We start from the raw sequence: 14,664 nt of genomic DNA on the forward strand, positions 1-14,664 counted from the left end.
CGCGCTACTCACCGCCGCTCCTATCACCTCCACGCAGCAACTGAGGTGAGTAGCGCGATCAGCTGAGCTGTCACTGAGGTTACCCGCGGCCACCGCTGCATCCACCGCTTGATCCAGTGACAGCGAGTAACCTCGGTGACAGCTCAGCTGATCGCACGGCTGTCTTCATTAGCTGTGTGGAGGTGACCGGAGCGGCTGTGTCTGCTGCAGCTCCGGTCACCTCCATGCAGCAGTGCTGGAAGCGACGCTGGACCATCCTGGAGTACGCCAGACATGGAGGGCTTTTTGGGGCTGATTAAAGTGGTGAACCAGGGTATATGTTTGTGTTTTTTATTTCTAATAAAGGATTTTTTCGGGTGTGTGTGTTTATTTACTGTAATTTACAGATTAATCATGGAAGGTATCTCGGGGAGACGCCTGACATGATTAATCTAGGACTTATTGGCAGCTATGGGCTGCCAATAACTCCTTATTACCCCGATTTGCCAACGCACCAGGGCAAATCGGGAAGAGCCGGGTTCAGTCCCAGAACTGTCGCATCTAATGTATGCGGCAATTCTGGGCGGCTGTTGGCTGATATTGTTAGGCTGGGGGGCTCCCCATAACGTGGAGCTCCCCATCCTGAGAATACCAGCCTTCAGCCGTATGGCTTTATCTGGCTGGTTTTAAAATTGGGGGGGACCGCACGCTGTTTGTTTTAATTATTTAATTATTTATTTCACTGCACAGTATAGACACGCCCACCGGCTGCTGTGATTGGGTGCAGTGTGACACCTGTCACTCAGCGTGGGGGCGTGTCTCACTGTAACCAATCATAGGCGCCGGTGGGCGGGGAAAGCAGGGAATACGAGATTGTTTAATGGGCGGCCGGCTTTTTCAAAACAGTAAAAGCCGCCGGAGCAGTGTGAACGCCGTGCAGCGCCGGGGATCGGGGATCGGTGAGTATATGAGAGAGGGCTGCTCAATTCACTTACTCAGGAGATTAGCGGTCACCGGTGAGCCCTTCACAGGTGACCGCTAATCAGGACGCGGCACAGACAGAGCCGCAGCATGACAATGAAGTCAGGTGAGGTTCACCCGAGTTCATTCTGACAGTGCGGCTCTGTCTGTGTCTGCTGTCATCTGCCATTCAGCTCTGCTACATGGCTGTCTGTGGCTGCTGTCAGCGGCCATGTAGCAGAGCTGAATGGCAGATGACATAGTAAAAACGCATACCTACACATTACACACGCTTGGCAAGTCAATAAATAAAAAAAAAAAAAGGGTGCCCAATGCATACGTCACAGAACACATGATCTAAAGGATCGCACACAAAATTGATCAATTTAACATAGACTACTAACGCTCGTGTGACAGCAAATGAACGACCTACGTGCAATCTCATTCAATCGCATATGCGACCTGGGCGTGTCACATCGCATACGAGATCGCACACCTAATTGTAAGGTGTAAAGCTGGCTTTAGAGGATTATCCATGAGATCATCTGATCATTTCAGGTAAGAAAATGGATTTTATCTCTTCATATGTTAAGCAAAGTAAACTTCAGTTCACTTATTCAGATATTTCTAATGTGGAAGAGCATTGGTTAAGCTTTTATGGGGAGTGTGAACTTGAGAATTCACGTTTAGAATGTGCAAGGTATTTTAATAGAGAGAAACAGAAAATCAGAAATGTCTGTCATTTAGTCTATGAATTTCACAAGTTAATCTTAGAAAAATGTAAAAATGGTGGAAATAGACAACCTGAATTGTCAGGAAAGTCAGTGATAGAGTAATCCAAAGACTGCTTAGAACCTGAATTGTCAGTCAGTGATATTGTGAATTCTGACTGTAATGTTGCAAACGAAAAGTCAGATTTAGACTGTAATTTTGCAAATCAGAATATTGACAATGGCCGCAGACATGTGCCGTGTATTCAAGGTGATTTTCAGGACACTGGGAAAGAAGCAGGAAATGACGTAGAGAAGCCAGAAGGGGAGGAGCCAAAGTAGGACACGTGCAGAGAGAAAATGGCGACGATCAGTTTCTAAAACTAGAACAGACTAAGTTAGGGATTAAACTTAGAAAGAGTCTATTGGACTTATGCAAATTAATTCCCGCATATAATCCTAAAATACATGTATGCAGAAATTCAGAAATATTTGAAAGTTCCGTTGAGAAATTAAATTTAACCAATAGTGAGAAGACTCAGATATTTGATATGTGGATACCTCAGCATTTCTTTAGACAATTGGCATTAAAAAAATCTTCTGACAATGACACATTTGATTGTTCAAATGATAACGATATCATAAGGCTGAAAAATCTCATCTTCTGTGAAAGAAATGAAGCGAATCCAGATTATGAGATGTTAAAGGAATTACAAATTGAAGAGAATGAAAGTACATTCTCATTTATGTCCGTTTTTGAACGTTTATATAGGGCGGTCATTCCAAATGTCAGATTAACATCTTTAATTTCCACATTCATAAGGAAATTTAATTTCTTTGATAATGCCACCTGTACGGTGGCATTAAATAAAAGTCCCTATTCGAATGTACGACATTTATTGATTTTGTTAGAAATCACCAAAGTCAATCAAAACAGAAATTAATTAATTCTGAAAAACGAACACGAAAAAGGGAGAGATTCTGTGAAAAACCAACAGTGTCTCCCAGATCCAGATATTTCTGTGACAGAATGTATGAAATTCGCAGGAAATTGCATACGTGTTACAAACCATACAATCCATCACAATTATTATCATCTAAAAATCTTTTTCCACAGGAAAAACCTTTGTTTCCCTTGTCTCCAGTGAAGGGATTGGTCACAGGATCAGATATTAATGATCCCAGACAAATGATGAGTAAAAGCTTTGAAAGACAGAAACAGGTGTCTTGTGCAGATTCTCTCCCCGGGTTACTATTGAAAGAAAAAATGTCGTCCAGAGAATTTGATAGCCAGCGACAGCTGGGTGGTCTTTCAAAGAGAGACATTCTTTCTCATTTAAGAAAAAAATTTGAGTTACAAAATAATTTCAGAGATTCCTACAAGTTGAAAATGAATCTAATAGATCAAATCTTTGAAGAAAAATTTAGGTTTGGTCTTCAGCTAAATAAAGTGGATTTCTGGATAAAATAATTTTGCTATTTGATAATCATGATTATTCATATACAGTGAATCTATGCATTACATATATACATATATATATATTAAAAGTAGTGATAGTATAATCAAAGTCATGTCTTCATTTAGTTATGATAGTCTAAAATTTTATAAATTAATAATTTGATCTCTGTATATGAATAATAATATTTAAAATGTAATAATAAGAGAAAGTAACTGATTTTAAGTGTTTCATTTTTTATCATAAATATGATGATAATTTTATTCTTTTATTTCCCTCAGAATTTATCAGTAAAGCAGATTGATGAAGTATTAACTTTTTATTTATAAATTTGTTCTTGTCCACAATCAGGTAACATATATCTTATTGTGTAAGGCTGATCGCGAAAGCATGATTAATAATAATAATTATTATTTTCTCGGGTACCAATTGCCAGAGGACCATTAGTTTAACGTTTCTTTTATATATATATATCTTCTTTAGAGTTATTAGAAATGTAATCTGAGTTTTGGAAGTGGAGGAATTAAAACTGCTTGCTGTTTTGGAATGGAATGTTCTTTGCACGTAACCAGAGCATGTGACTTTTGAATTACTAAAGCTAATAATAAATGTCTGTTCTATGGTCAAATGTACAGTATGTGACTATTAATGGTATCTGTTACTCATGAGTATGTAATACATTGGAATTTGAATTTTTTTTCAAGAAGTACTTCAAATTAGTAACATATTATTTTTTTGAAATGCGCATAGAAAAATTGGAAAAAAGGGATATGTGTCTGTCAATGTTTCTATGTAGAAGTATATGTTAAAAGAACCATGACAGTCTTGTGTGCATAGATGTGTCTATGAATGATTGATTGTCTGAGCAGCTGCCGATGTCCAGTACTTAGTTAAGAGGTCTTTGAAGCTTCCAAAAGAAAAAAAGAGGAATTTTTGTTTTAACTTCGAGGTTATAATATGTATGTATATTATTAGAATAAATAAGTTATAGTACATAAGTATAAATAATTAAGGAATTTATACAGAATATATCTTATTCATAGACATATTTCTTTAGTATAGAGATGATAGGATCCTTATTAAAGGTTTATTCTGAAGAATTACATTCTAGAATAAGGTTTTAACATTTGATTTTTATACAGTTATGAGTTACTTCTTTTACTGATACACAGATTGGTAATCATTTTTCTTTTAAAATATGGAAGGGATATTTATAATATGGTCTTGAAGATATACAACATAAATTTTAATTTAATTTAATCTTGACATATTCATTTTTTATAACATCATATTGATGATATTAAAAGAAAAAGGTTTGGTCTCAATCACACATTTATATTTGATTAATATATGTGTCTACAGAATACTTTAATAATTAATATTTCAAGTACACAGGAAGAATTGGGAATAAAAAAATATATTTGAAGTATATCATAATGCATTTATATACTAAGAGAAGAGTATTATTTGCAAAGTTACATGACTTAATTACTTTTATAGGTTACTGATATGATAGGTATGGAAATCCTATAAGATACTGGTAATATTAAGGTTATGTATTATTAAAGACATAAGTGTTATATACATAGAAGGCCTTATTTTATTTAAATTTTTATTTTTATTCCGATTTTCATTTTTCCTTTTATTCCTATTTTTTATATTAATTATTTTTATTTAATATTCAAATTTTTAATCAAAATTTTAATTCTACAATTTTTTATTTTTCCTTCAAATTTTAAATATCTCAATTGAGAAAACACTTCAATATTTAGTTAAGTAATATCTAATATAAGAATATTACTTTATTAAATATGAATCATATTAAAAGGGAAAGTTCCACTTTTTGGAAGAAAAGAATACTTCCTTCATCAATATATACAAATATTTACTTCCTAGTAATACATTATTCTTATATTAGTATGTTAACACAATAAGGATGAAATATTACTTATAGTTACACATTTTCTTATATAGTAGGTTATTTAATAAATAATAGACAAATCAAATAAATTAAATTAGGGTAATAAAGATGGAAGATCGAGGTACATTTAGGTTTACCTTCCTATATTTACAAATAATATCTATATTATATTTTTAATCAATAATAAATTATAATGGGTATTATTATGTTTTGATGGAATCATCCAGTCTTTTCTAAAAGGTTATTTGCTTTGGTTTATAATTTTATAAATGATCTAACTAAATAAGCCACATTGTTGCCTTTCATATTTATAATATGGTACATGTTATAGGTACACATTATATTATTTCATATTTTATATTACATTTTGGTTACATTCAACACATTGCCACCTATGGGTTTGGAAAGGTAATTACACCAATGACATAAAAGGTTATTACATGAGAATACTATTGTCTATACCATTATGCAGTATTATTTTATCATTCTAAGTATCAATTATATTAATATTTCTACGATAATAATAATGACATGGTATTATAGTATTAGAGTTATGATACGCTGTGACATTATTAGTGATAGTATCATTGCCATATTTGGTATCTAGATTAGGGAATGAAGTCTTCAATCAAGATTACAGAAGATAAAAAGACTTTATAATTTTTCTAAAGTTAAAAAGGGATTCTACAAAAAGGTTTAAATGGCTGAAATTCAACGGTCCAAAAGGTAACATCTCAAATAGACTGTGTTATATATAATACACTTACCACTGTGGGACCTCAGAAACACAGTGATCTTATGGTTCCAGGATGGACAACCCTGACACATGGTCTGTGCATTAAGACCTCACTACAGTTACTAAGGAGAGCAATGACGTGTTAAAGTTAACCCCTGTCGTGCTGACCAAGAACGTCTTAACATCTGTTCCAGGATTTGACAACAGGCAGCGCGGAGGATAAAGGTGACTAATGTAAATTACACTGCACAGACAACAAAGACTGATGCTATTCTGCTACACTCATGAACTGTGGTTTATCAACATTGGCTATGGACTTTGTAATAAAGAATAAAGTTTATGGACTTGATCTAACGATGATAAACGCAATACGGGACTGTATTAAATTGGTAACCATTCATCTTTTATCAAAGGATTTATTTCTAAGAGACTGTGTTTATGTCAGATTGCATGGGAGATAAGAAGACATCAACCCAGAGGACATCATATGGTGACCGGATTTGTTTTGCATCTTTTAAATTTAGGAAAGTATAATTATATATTTTATATGATTATCAGTCACGGCCTACCATAACATGAATCCACATTATTATTGAACTTACAACATGAATAATGCAAATTGATTATTATTCATCATTATTATTGATATTAATCCATTATCGCCAAATAAGGGAAAAGATCTGTTATTTTAATGATGTATTAATTAATTTTCGGGGTCTCATTAATAATAATAATTCACCCGCTTCAAGGGGGAATTGTAAAAACATTAAAATTAATGCATCTAGTTATGAAACATTTTATAGTAGGACATATATGTTCACAGTTCTGTTTATGTTGGAGGGCATAGTTTATTGATAAAGTTTTTATAAGGAATAAATAATAAGGTATCTGTATTAAGTATGGATAGATGCTGACATACGCATGGTACCTAGTTATATATATATTCTTCCTTCTGGAAGCTTCTAGTGATTATGTCATGTGGAACTGTGTTGAAACACCCTATATGGATTGGACAGTTGTCATATAACACGGTGGGAGGGGGTGGCTGCTCACTCCTGCTCCGAGAGTCAATCCACACATGTCGAAGCGGATCCATCCATCCAGCCTATCCTGCATTCACCCAAGATGAAGCAAGATATATCTATCAGTCCTGAAACATGATTCTATTTGGGAACCAAGGTGAAATAGATGAAGATTTCTATTGATTTGTATGGACTCATTGAACTTTTTACGTAAGCTAATGAAGTATATTATTTTTCCTTTTTGTAACTGAATTTTGGCAACCATTTTTAAATAGATAAAATACATTTATTTTTTACATGTTTGAAGTTCTTTCTTTCATGCGCTTTTACGTATTTGAAGAAAAATATATTTAAGAGTATATTTTTAACAGTGAGCAATTCTATAATATAAATATACAGAAATCACTCCACGGGTGCTTCTCATATGCACTATATTTTTATCTCAACAGTGAAAAATTAGGATCCGACACCATGAAAGTAGCATCAATTGCCCCGGAGTACCCTTAGTGTTAAACAGCAGTCAGGCATAGGCCATGCACGAGACAGGATCTGGCCCAGAATTTACAGCTTTCAAATTAAGTTAAAATAAAGAGGTAGGTGGGTGATTGATTGGTGTAGGCCTGCTGTGCTGGTAGCCCTCATACCTCATGCAACAGCTAAAACTGCTTTTCTGCTCAGCCACAATCAGGCGACATCAGTATTAGCTTCATAGACTGTTATTGATAGACACATTTAAGGATAGTAGGAGAGGTAGATGAGTAGATGAGTGAAAGGTAGCTGCATGCCTGCCAGTCTGAGAGCCCAACTGCTACAGGCAAAACTCAACAAGCAGACCCAATCAGCGTTCGTCTGAGAGTCTTACTGGGCTAAAACAAAGTGTACATCAAAAATGAGTGAAAAATACAAAGGCCGTGGTGGAAGGGGGAATAAGCATGGTGTTGTGATATTGTATTGACCTTGCAGACATACCTTTGGATTAAACAGATGGGTTGTCAGATCAGAACCAGTGGTGACATTCAAGGATGGTTATCATGGAATTATTTCTGGTATATTTCTGCTAAACACTTAAGGAGCCACACTTCTGGAGATAAGCACAGACCTCAGGAAATCAAACATGAGTGGGAATTACAAAGGTCATGGTGGAAGAGGGAATAGGCATGGCGTTCGAGTTGTACGTGGGGTAAGTGTCAACGTTAAACAAACACTGGCTCATCATATCGAAAAACAACTGACAACTTCCGTTACTGGATGGGCTACTCGACTCCCATTCTTTGGCAGCCGAACAATGGTACAATTTGTAGATGAGGGCCAGAAAGAGCATGTGCTAGAGTGGACAGCAAGCACTGTCAAGTGGCCTCTCCTCCTCTTCCTCCACCTCAACATCACACTCAGTACAGTCCTCAGAGGTGGCCCCCAAATTACTGTTACGGTTGCTGTGGCTCTGGAGACTATGTCCAGATTTCTTGCTACTGCACATGTGCAAGCGCTGGAGACTAAGTCCTATCTTGGAGCCATTGCACATGTGCGGGTGACATCATCGCTGACACGAGGTCACATGTCTCTGACACCTTCTAAGCTGATTGGCCTCTGGTCATGTGCTTGTGACACGTGGTCACATGTCTCTGACACCTTCCATGCCGATTGGTCGCTGGTCATGTGCTTGTGACGCTTTGCTCGGTGATAGGCCAGCGTGACGTCATTGCTGTCATTCTGGCAGCGGATTGGCTCTGGTGTCCTCCATCTTGGATGAGGCACAGAGTCTATATAAGACCCTGACGCACGCCGCCCAGCGCTCAGTCCTCTTGGTTCATCCATGAGGGTAGACGCCCTGTGCACGTCCCTCCAGGCATCTCTCTGTCTATGTTAGGTGAGCGCTACCGGCAGGGTAGCGTTCTTATACCTTACAGCTTCGGCTGCAGTCCGTATCCTTACCTCTTAGTGGAGCGGACATAGGCAGGTGCCTGAGGCACATGGTCCGGCTGGGCCTTGTGATTCTACTCGTAGGTGGACGTTGCCGCTAGGGTAACGTTCCTTATACTGCGTCTGGCAGTTGTTCGTATCCTCGCACACTAGTGGAGCGAACAGCAAACAGAGGTAGGAGCTTTGTGCGGCTTATGTTGCTGTCCATCTCTTTTGCACCACTAGAAGAGCGGACCTAGGCAGGTGCCATATCTAGTGGTTCGTGTCCTCGCACACTAGTGGAGCGAACGCAGGTAGGAGCTTTGTGCGGCTTCCGCTGCTGTCCGTCTCTTTTGCACCATTAGAAGAGCGGACCTAGGCAGGTGCCATATCTAGTGGTTCGTGTCCTCGCACACTAGTGGAGCGAACGCAGGTAGGAGCTTTGTGCGGCTTACGCTGCTGTTCGTCTCCTGGCACCGCTAGAGGAACGGACCTAGGTAGGTGCCATTTCACACTCACTGCTTTTGTCTCTGTGATCATTAACAGAGACCATTCCACACACCCTCCAAGTAAGGGAGGAATTGCCTTATTTACTAATTATATTCCTCTGTGAGTTTAACAGAGGTATTGCACTCTGCCATAGTCTGCAGCAGAGTCTTTGCACGGTGGATCCTGACTGACTGATATTCCTTTAGGTTTTATTATCAGACAGCCCCCCGTAACATTAGGACTGAGCCAAGGGTCTGGCAGTTTAGGCAGAATATCAGCAGTTACACCGTTACATACAAGTACTTGAGTCGCGGCTCAAGAGTATAGAGGATAAACCTCAGACCATGGTGACATCTGCACATGATCCTCGACTTACTCTGCCAAACAGATATTCTGGCGATGCCAGATCATGTCGTGGTTTCATTAGTCAGTGTCAGATACACCTAGAGGTCAACTCTTCTCGCTTCTCTACGGAGAGGTCCAGAGTAGGCTTTATCATCTCCTTACTTCAGGACAAAGCCTTAGAATGGGCGACTCCCCTATGGGAGCGCTCTGATGTGGTTACTCTGAGACATCAAGACTTTCTTGTTGCTCTTAAGGCGGTATTCATGGGTCCACAGGTTACCCATGATGCGGCCCTGAGACTGTTAGATCTATCTCAGGGTTCGTTATCCACTAGTTCTTATGCAATTGCTTTTAGAACTCTGGTGGCAGAACTAGATTGGCCAGAGAAGGTGTTGATTCCTATCTTCTGGAGAGGGTTGGCAGGCTATGTCAAGGATGCTCTTCCTACTCGTGAGGTCCCTGCTTCTCTGGAGGACTTGATCACAGTAGCAACGAGGATCGACGTACGCCATAGGGAACGTAGACTCGAGGTCTCTTCCTCACGCCCTAAGCATCGGGCTATTCCAGATGTTGAGGGTCCACTACCATCTTCCTCAGCATCTGAAACATCTCCCACTCCTATGGAGTTAGGTCATACGTCCTCCAGACTACGCAAGTCTGGTCCTATATGTAACGTATGTCGTCAGGCTGGGCACTATGCCAACAAGTGTTCTAGCCATCAGGGAAACTCCCAGGCCTAGTAACCATTAGAGGGGGGTTACTAGAGACGTCTTCTGCACCCTCTAAGTGTAGTATCCCAGGTCAGCTCTCATTCTCTGAGAATGCATGGCCTATTATGGCTTTTGTGGATTCCGGAGCTGACGGGACTTTTATGTCCTCAGGATTTGTGAAGAGACACAATATTCCCTCTATCATGTTAGAGGCGCCTATTCCTGTCCGTGTTGTTAATGGGACTATGTTGTCTGACTCCATTACATTGAGGACAGTTCCCTTGCGCCTTTCCCTGTCTCAGGGTCACATAGAGGAGATTTCTTTTCTTGTTTTGCCTGAGGGTATAGACGACGTTCTTCTGGGTCTCCCATGGCTTCGGACCCATGCTCCTCTAATTGACTGGGAGTCCGACAGCATTATTAGTTGGGGTTCGAAATGTCAGTCCCGATGTCTTCCCTTACCACCTAAGGTCGTGGCGGTTGCATCAACTGATCTCTCTCCCATACCTACACCCTATTTGGATTTCGCTGACGTGTTCTCCAAACAGGGTGCTGAGGTTCTTCCACCCCATAGGCCGTATGACTGTGCCATAGACCTTATCCCAGGTGAGGTTCCACCTAAGGGCAGGGTTTACCCCCTGTCAATACCTGAGTCGGAGGCCATGTCGACCTATATAAGAGAGAGTTTAGAGAAGGGGTTCATTCGGAAGTCTGTCTCTCCCGCGGGAGCAGCGTTTTTCTTTGTTCGGAAGAAAGAGGGTGATTTGCGTCCCTGCATAGATTATAGGGGTCTCAACGCAATCACAATAAAGAACAAATACCCGTTACCTTTAATTTCGGAGCTCTTTGACAGACTGAGGGGAGCTCAGGTTTTTACGAAGTTGGATCTGCGGGGTGCGTATAACTTGGTACGAATTCGAGAGGGTGACGAATGGAAGACCGCTTTTAACACCCGAGACGGTCACTATGAATACCTCGTCATGCCTTTTGGTTTATGTAATGCACCCGCAGTATTTCAGGACTTCGTAAACGATGTGTTCAGGGATTTACTGTTATCCTCCGTCGTGGTGTATCTGGACGACATCCTGATTTTTTCTCCTGATCTGCAGACTCATCGTCAGGATGTCGTTCATGTCCTTTCCCGTTTAAGGGAGCACTCATTGTTTGCTAAACTCGAAAAATGTGTATTCGAGCAGTCATCCTTGCCTGTTTTGGGTTACATTATCTCACAAGAGGGTCTGGCTATGGATCCTGCGAAGCTCTCTGCTGTCCTGGAATGGTCCGAACCTCATTCCTTGAAGGCGGTGCAACGCTTCTTAGGATTCATCAATTATTACAGGCAGTTCATACCCCATTTCTCTACTTTGGTGGCCCCTTTGGTGGCCTTGACTAAGAAAGGTGCTAATTCAAAAGTCTGGTCTACTGAGACATCCCAGGCTTTTGAGGCAGTAAAAAGACACTTTTCAACTGCTCCCGTTCTTCAAAGACCCGATGAGAATAAGCCCTTCCTCTTGGAGGTTGATGCCTCTTCAGTGAGTGCTGGTGCGATCTTGTATCAAAAGAACGGTGCAGGTAGAAAAAGACCGTGTTTCTTCTTTGCTAAAACCTTTTCACCGGCAGAGAGAAACTATACCATTGGGGATAGGGAACTGCTCGCCCTGAGATTAGCCTTGGAGGAGTGGCGTCTCTTGCTGTAAGGAGCGAAACATCCTTTCCAGGTCTATACTGACCATAAGAATCTGACGTACTTACAAACCGCTCAGCGTCTGAATCCTCGCCAAGCCCGCTGGTCCTTGTTTTTCTCCCGCTTTCGCTTCTCCATCAACTATCTGTCTGGGAGTAAGAATAACAAGGCAGACGCCCTGTCTCGCTCTATGGTTTCTACCCAGGAAGAGATTGACGAACCTCGTCTTATCCTTCCCTCCAGGGTTTTTCATACGCTCTCCCCTGTGACGTTAGACCAAATCCCACCGGGCAAGACCTTTGTTCCGCCGGATCAACAGAATGATATACTGTCATGGGCCCACACCTCAAAAGGTAGGTGGGCATTTTGGTATTAGACGGACACGAGAGTTACTCGAGAGGTGGTATTGGTGTCCACACTTAGCCAGCCACGTCAAGAGATATGTCGGTTCCTGCTACTCGTGTGCTCGCAACCGTCCGTTACGGCAGAGACCGGCTGGGCTCTTGCATCCTTTACCAGTGCCAGATAGACCATGGGAGGTGGTAGGCATGGACTTTGTGGGTGATCTTCCGTGTTCACAGGGACATAGATTTGTGTGGGTCATTACGGACCATGTCTCCCGGATGGTTCATCTCGTACCGTTATCGAGAATCCCATCTTCCAGGGTACTAGCCAAACTATTCCTCAAGCATGTCTTTAGGCTTCATGGGATGCCAGATCGTATCATTTGTGATAGAGGCCCGCAATTTGCTTCCCGTTTCTGGTGAGATCTTTGTAGCCTTCTGCAAATTGAGTTGAATCTCTCTTTGGCATACCATCCGGAGACCAATGGTTTGGTTGAGCGTACCAATCAATCCATGATTATATACCTTCGACACTTTGTTGCTGAGAACCACGATAACTGGTCCTCCCTCCTACCCTGGGCCGAATTTGCCCTTAAGAATTCGCTTGCTGAGGCCACTGGGCAGACACCGTTCAAACTCAATAATGAGCAACACCCTAGGGTACCGGTACCGTTTCCCGCTGCTGCACCTCCTCCTCTTGTGGCCGACTGGGCAACTAATGCCAGAGAGGTTTGGGATCGGACTCAAGAGTCGATCCAACCAGCTAAGGACCGTATGAAGACGGTGTCCGATCGGTTTCGTCGCCCGGCTCCTGTCTTTTCTCCGGGGGACTTTGTGTGGCTCTCTGCAAAACACGTGACACTTAGAGTGAGCTCTGTCAAATTTGCTCCTCGCTTCCTGGGTCCTTATGAGGTTCTTCGACACGTAAATCCTGTAGTCTACCAATTGAAGTTACCCGTCCATCTTAGGATCCATGACAAATTCCATGTTTCACTGCTAAAGCCGGCTATTTTACCTCACGCTAGTGAAGTGCACTCTCCTGCCTCTGATTCCTCTCGCTCTAGCTATGAGGTACGAGCTATAGTTGGTTCTAAGATGGTTAGAGGGCGCAGGTTCTTCGGCCCGGAACATCGCTCTTGGGAGCCTGAGGAGGCTGTCCATGCTCCCGACTTAGTTGCCGATTACCTGCGTCGCCGGGAGGGGGGTCCTTGAGGGGGAGGTACTGTTACGGTTGCTGTGGCTCTGGAGACTATGTCCGGATTTCTTGCTACTGCACATGTGCAAGCGCTGGAGACTAAGTCCTATCTTGGAGCCATTGCACATGTGCGGGTGACATCATCACTGACACGAGGTCACATGTCTCTGACACCTTCTAAGCTGATTGGCCTCTGGTCATGTGCTTGTGACACGTGGTCACATGTCTCTGACACCTTCCATGCCAATTGGTCGCTGGTCATGTGCTTGTGACGCTTTGCTTGGTGATAGGCCAGCGTGACGTCATTGCTGTCATTCTGGCAGCGGATTGGCTCTGGTGTCCTCCATCTTGGATGAGGCACAAAGTCTATATAAGACCCTGACGCACGCCGCTCGGCGCTCAGTCCTCTTGGTTCATGCATGAGGGTAGACGCCCTGTGCACGTCCCTCTAGGCATCTCTCTGTCTATGTTAGGTGAGCGCTACCGGCAGGGTAGCGTTCTTATACCTTACAGCTTCGGCTGCAGTCCGTATCCTTACCTCTTAGTGGAGCGGACATAGGCAGGTGCATGAGGCACATGGTCCGGCTGGGCCTTGTGATTCTACTCGTAGGTGGACGTTGCCGCTAGGGTAACGTTCCTTATACTGTGTCTGGCAGTTGTTCGTATCCTCGCACACTAGGGGAGCGAACAGAGGTAGGAGCTTTGTGCGGCTTATGCTGCTGTCTGTCTCTTTTGCACCACTAGAAGAGCGGACCTAGGCAGGTGCCATATCTAGTGGTTCGTGTCCTCGCACACTAGTGGAGCGAATGCAGGTAGGAGCTTTGTGCGGCTTACGCGGCTGTCCGTCTCTTTTGCACCATTAGAAGAGCGGACCTAGGCAGGTGCCATATCTAGTGGTTCGTGTCCTCGCACACTAGTGGAGCGAACGCAGGTAGGAGCTTTGTGCGGCTTACGCTGCTGTTCGTCTCCTGGCACCGCTAGAGGAACGGACCTAGGTAGGTGCCATTTCACACTCACTGCTTTTGTCTCTGTGATCATTAACAGAGACCATTCCACACACCCTCCAAGTAAGGGAGGAATTGCCTTATTTACTAATTATATTCCTCTGTGAGTTTAACAGAGGTATTGCACTCTGCCATAGTCTGCAGCAGAGTCTTTGCACGGTGGACCCTGACTGTCTGATATTCCTTTAGGTTTTATTATCAGACAGCCC

Source organism: Anomaloglossus baeobatrachus, chromosome 10 (assembly GCF_048569485.1).
Source record: "Anomaloglossus baeobatrachus isolate aAnoBae1 chromosome 10, aAnoBae1.hap1, whole genome shotgun sequence".
Lineage (NCBI taxonomy): Eukaryota > Metazoa > Chordata > Amphibia > Anura > Aromobatidae > Anomaloglossus > Anomaloglossus baeobatrachus.